A 6,084-nucleotide genomic window follows, 5' to 3' on the forward strand; every position below is an offset into this window, starting at 1 on the left:
CACCATGCAATATCTTGGATCTCTCAAGGCTTCAAGTGTTGGTGGCTCTCTATCTATTCTGGGGTTTAATGTTCTATCCTCAAACCATTCATTTACGACAACCATGGCCTGAGCTCTGGAGAGAGGTAGTGGGGGTGGAGGACTTGTTTCTCTTTGCACCCCTAGAATAGGAACTCCTTCTGCCCTTGCCATCAGTGGCACACACTTCCAGAGGGAAAACTTCTTTATATCTCCTTCCATTGCGCTTCATTGCCTCGGTTATGTCAGATGCTCTCTTTAAGAGCTCAGAGAAAGTGTTTATGTTGCTCATAGAAAGATAAATTTGGGATCCATCTTCCACATTTCTAATACACCCGTACACCAATTGTGGCTTTGAAAGAGTGTCTATACAAAGTAAAGCTTGATCTCTGTACCTCTTGACGAAGGCTACTAATCCTTCTCCTTGTCTCTGTTTCACTCTCCCCAGGTCCATGATGTGCATGGAGGGTTCCTCTTCCAGGAACTTATTGCAGAACTCCGTCACTAATTGCTCCCAGGTGTTGATGCTACTGGCTTTCAACTTGCAATACCACGTGAATGCCCTTCCTGTCAGTGATTTTGAGAACTCCTTGATCTTGAGCTCCTGGTGGTTCCTGAACACCCTGAAATCGTCCAAGAATGACAGGATGTGTTCTTTGGCACTTTCAGTACCATCAAATTTACGAAAGGTAGGTGGTTGGTACCCCTTAGGGTATGGTTTCGCCAAGATATGATGTTCGAATGGTGCACTTATCTCCCAAGTGGGCTCACTTGCTTCTCCTTTGCCCTTTAGAATATGTGCTAACTCCCTACGAGTGATTGGGGTGTTCTCGTCTTCCTCCATATTCTCCTGGTTCGCGAATGGAGGCGATGAGGGGGTTCTATACCTCGTTTGATCTCTAGCCATCATTTCCGTGATCAAAGCTTACATCTTTGTTTGGTTGTCTATCATATAGTTGTACACATGAGCAGGAATGGTTACATGAATGTGCATGCCAGTGGTACCTCCAGCATGGGGTGTAAAGAAATTTGCATGGGCATGAGCTCCTTCTTTTCCTGCACCCAGATTCTGCTGCTCCATGTGTTCCTCTTCTTGGTTGTGCCCGTCCTCGTCTTGAGGTGATCCCAAGCTGAGATTGAGATCCCGAGGAGTTATTGAGCGTCGCTTAGGTGGTCGATTATGCCCAGGATGAGTATTGCTAGATTCAGCCATCACGTCGAAGTGTTCCTCCCCAGTGGAGTCACTAGATGATTCGGGTGGGTTTCGTGAGAAATAGATTAAGTGAAAAATAATAGTTAAGGTGAGAGATTAGGGGTAAGTAAACTTGTGAGGAAGACATTTCTGTTAATGGCGAATAAACAACACAAGAACTAATAGTGAGGAAGAGAGGTGGAGAACAAGTGTTGAGACCTTCACTAATGTCACAAGAGGATGAACGAGTTTTGTTTAAAGTGGACAGGAATGGTTTACAGAGAAGAGAAGTTCTCAGAAGAGGATGAAGGTGAAGGTGAAAGTAAAGGATGAAAAGGGTTTCAAGGTCTGTGAAGAAGAAGATGATCAAGGTGAAAGTGAAAAGTGAGAGTGAAGGATGAAGGATGAAGAAAAAGAAAATTTACAGAGGTGGCTTGAGGTCCTTTTTATAGCGTAAAACCATGATGAAGAGGACACCCCTTGGCCAATGGTTTTAGTCTGACATTTGGTTTACTGCTCTTTCCAAAATATCTTTAGGTATTTGGGATCACCTCAAGTCTTGTCAACTGAAAAGGGTAGGAAGTTGATTCCCACACGTTAAACTAAAGCTCCTGACATGTGACATTAGTGAAGGGACATCTAGTTTGGTTTTCTTTCAACTAGATGACACCTTTACACTCCAAATCCAACCAATCCACTTCCACCAATATAGTTCCCACTGAAGAGAAATTCAACTCCTCAATGTGTTATTTTGGGTTCCATCCTTTTAGCCCAATACCCTTAGGAGGAATTTAACTCTTTTTTGACCATGTTTGTAGGTCATTATAAAAATAATTATGTACAAAAAAGGTTTATATTTTTAGTACACAATCAACAGTTTTCAAAACTAAATTGTAATTTTTTAAGAAACTATCTAAGACCATCTCCAGTAGGGAACTCATCACAGTTCCTGTTTATGGCCCACCTGTCATAAAAAGTAACTCCACATCAGCTTTTGCGTCATAAATAGTAAATAGGAACTCAAAACATCTATCTCTTCTCCATTAGGAGGAACTAACTTTAGTCCCTGTTGTGGTCCTACTTAATTAATTAATTAAAATACTTGTAATTAATGTAATTAATTTTTTTTAATAATGTAATTTAAATATTTAAATTTAAAAATAATTCACTATTAAAAGATATTAATATTAAATAAATTCATATATAACAATAATACACAATAGATGAATTCGGGGTTACATTAATTTGTAAAATTACTTAATACAAAGAAAAACATAATTAAACTCTATAGTTGACGAGAAGCATTGTGAAATTGCCATATGTGTTCAATCAAGTCCTTCTTCAATTGTCTATGCTGCTGCCTATTTCGAAGTTGGATCTATTTTTTCGAACAAAAAATAATAGTAGCAGAATTTTGATTTTGTAAACTTGGAAGAAGATGAAGAAGAGTAGTAGAGAGTATGAGAATACAAGTGTATCTAAGTGGTATATATAGAGTAAAAAAATATTAATTTATTAATAATAACGGTAACATAATAACGGCTAGTTTCTAACGACTATTTGTGCAACGATTATTTTTACAACAGCTAATTTAATATAATAATATAAATATAAATAATATTTAATATTATTTTTGATATAAATAATTAATATAAATTATTAATTAAATAAAAATTAATTATTTAATCCAATTAATTATTATAATTATTAATAAATTAATTATAATTTAACTATTATTTAAATAATTAATATAAATTATTAACTAAATAAAAATATAATTACTTAATATAATTAATTATTATAATTATTACTAAATTAATTATTATTTAATTATTTAATATAATTATTTATTTTAATATAATTATTTAATATAATTAATTAAAATTTTATATAATTATTTATTTAAATAATAACTTGCCAAATGGCAAGTTATTATTTGTTGCTCTCAGTCCCCGTTCAGAGAGACTTTGTCCCATCGGTCCTTGTGCAAGGTCCCCACTCCATTTTTCTCCAATGGTCCCAGTTTTCTTTTTGTCAAAATCAGGGCCTCAACATATGCCCATTGGAGTTGCTCTAAGTGCTTATGAAGAAGTTAAAAAAAATGATTTCTCTCGTAATAAAATTTTTTATCACATTTTTCTTTAAAATAAACATTTTTAGAACTAAAAAATCAAATACAAAATAACTTATTTATAAGTTACTTTTAATATAAGAGCTTGTTTAGGTAAATTTCTAATAAAAGATATTTTTTTTTAGTTATCTTTTTTCAAAAGATCTTATAGAAAAGTAAAAGTAATTTTTTGTTTAAATATCTCATGTAAAAAGATATTTTTATTTATCAATTATTTTTTAGTATAACCATATAAAACTACTTTTTAGTTTATTTATTACGTAAAAATATCCTTTTTTTTTTTTAAAAATCTTTTAAAAAAAATATAAATTGTAGCTTCTCAAAAAATATATTTTTATTTTTTTAATATTTTTACTTCTACTTCTAGAAATTTGCTAAATATGTGAAAAAAAAAGATATTTTTCATTAGAAAAAGATCTTTTTTTTTATCAACTTAATGGCACCTAAATAAGCACTAAATATTTATTATTTAAGCTATTTTTTAAAAAAAAAAATTTAATTAAATTGTTTATCCAAACTGAACCTAATTCTTTTTTTTTTATCTCTATTCATAACAAAAAATTATCCATATAACAAAATTTTTAATAATTTCAAGAACAAATTTAATACATATCTTCCTAATTAAACAACAAGTAATTAATTGACATGATTCCTAATCGTATAGAAACTAATGAAAAAAATATTCATAGCATTTAGACTACAATTTTTTTAAAAAAAGCAAAGATTAATAATAAAAAACAAAAAAAATAAAATTTTATTTAAAAAAGTTCGAAAGAGGCAAAGAGGAAGGATGATAGGAGATAAAAGAGACCCGAAGTTGAAATGAGAAAGAGATGGGAGGGAAGAAGAGATGTAGAGATTTGAAAATGGACGAGAGAGAGGAAAAAAATAAAAATATGGAAATTGAACAATGATAAAATTATAAAATAATTAGTGTCTTAATATTAATTTTTGTGTCTCAATTTATTAGAGGTACATTAAATATATGTAATTTGGATCAATCTGTATATCGAGGTGTCTTTTAAAATTGTGTCTCAACAACCAAACAAAGAACGTGTGTCAGTGTGTCTCTATCTTGTAAAATTTTGTTTGAAATAAATTTAAAAAATAATCATTTATTCATTTTCTAAAACAAATTTTTTCATCTTTATTTTCGGAAATTCGTTTTTGTTGGAATTGGAGCAAGTTTCCCTACTACATCGACGAACTTGTAGATTTTGTTAAAATTCACCTACTGCATTGGCAACAAAAATCTTATATTCAAATTAGAAAATTGAATATTGTATTAATTGATAAAATTGAATAAAATAACTATAAACAAAATACAAAAATGATAAAAAAAAATTTACTAAAAAATTGGATTTATTTTATTCTATATTTTATTCTAATTTAAAAAAAAGAAAAAATTTTTAATCTAATATAGAAATAAGATAAAAGCGGATAGTGAGAATCAAGCCCGCATCGTTAGCTTGGAAGGCTAGGGGTTATAGTCGACGTTTATTTTTTTTTTTAATGTCTCTAATTCAAAACCAAATGTGAATTATTGAAACTAATAAGTTTGCCCATTGGTGCGATAAACTTGTATCTATTTTCATATAATTTGAATCGTATTGGTATGTTTTTATTTTTTTATTTAATTCACATAATTTAAAATATTAAATTATAAATTTTTTAATATAAAATTAAGATTACAAAATTATAAATAAAATCACTTTTATTATTTTAAATTTTTTAATTTAAACAAACGTACTTGTATTTTTTAAATTATTTTAAAATTAACACAAATAAATTTATTTAAATTTTTTAAATTTTAAATAAATATACTCGTCTTATTTTAAATAAACGTTCTTGTGTTATTTTTTTTTAAAAGAAACTTTATAGGTCAAATATGACCTTTAAATATCTCAACAAAAGATATTGATGTTAGGAAATTATTTTAATTTCTTAATTTATTTGTGGACAATACATATATTAATTATAATCACAAATTATGCTATTTTAAATTAAATAACTTATATAATAGTGATCTCATTTATTGTTATAAATGCTAAATTGAATAAGTCGTTATTACTTTTGATTTGGAATTAAATGAGAATAAAATCAGATATTATCTTTTGTTCTTTAGATAATTATCTTTTGAATTTTAGATATATTATCTTTTGGACTTTAGATACTATTTTATTTGGGCTTTAGGGTTTAATAGGTACCATGCTCAAATATAAATAGTGCCTTCAGGGTTTCGGTCCCCAATATACCAAAGCCGCCTTTGTTACTCTTTTTCCATCAAAAGAGTTGCAATTCAGCCACCTAGGAATACAGAAGCCTTTGGTCGAGAAAGATCGAAAGAACCACTTTCGGTCCCCAATATACCAAAGCCGCCTTTGTTACTCTTTTTCCATCAAAAGATTTGCAATTCAGCCGTCTATGAATACAGAAGGCTTTGGTTGAAGAAGATCGAAAGAACCACAAGATCCAAACTCTTCTGATCGTGATTCGTGTTTATGAATTCATGTACGCTTTCGCATTCAAGTATTTTTTTTATTAATGATTTAACATGGATAATATTTGGGTTAAGGAACTCTGAGAAAATTTCAACAAGTGGTATTAGAGTTATCTATGATTAAATCATTAAGAAATTATAATTTTTTTTAATTTGAATTTGAATCTTAATTTGAGTTTATGAATTCTGATTCAAATATGTGCTGCTTTTGGATTATGTAGTACATGTTAATAAAAATGAAAG

Source organism: Arachis ipaensis, chromosome B9 (genome assembly GCF_059453495.1).
Source record: "Arachis ipaensis isolate K30076 ecotype BB chromosome B9, ASM5945349v1, whole genome shotgun sequence".
NCBI classification, from domain to species: Eukaryota; Viridiplantae; Streptophyta; class Magnoliopsida; order Fabales; family Fabaceae; genus Arachis; species Arachis ipaensis.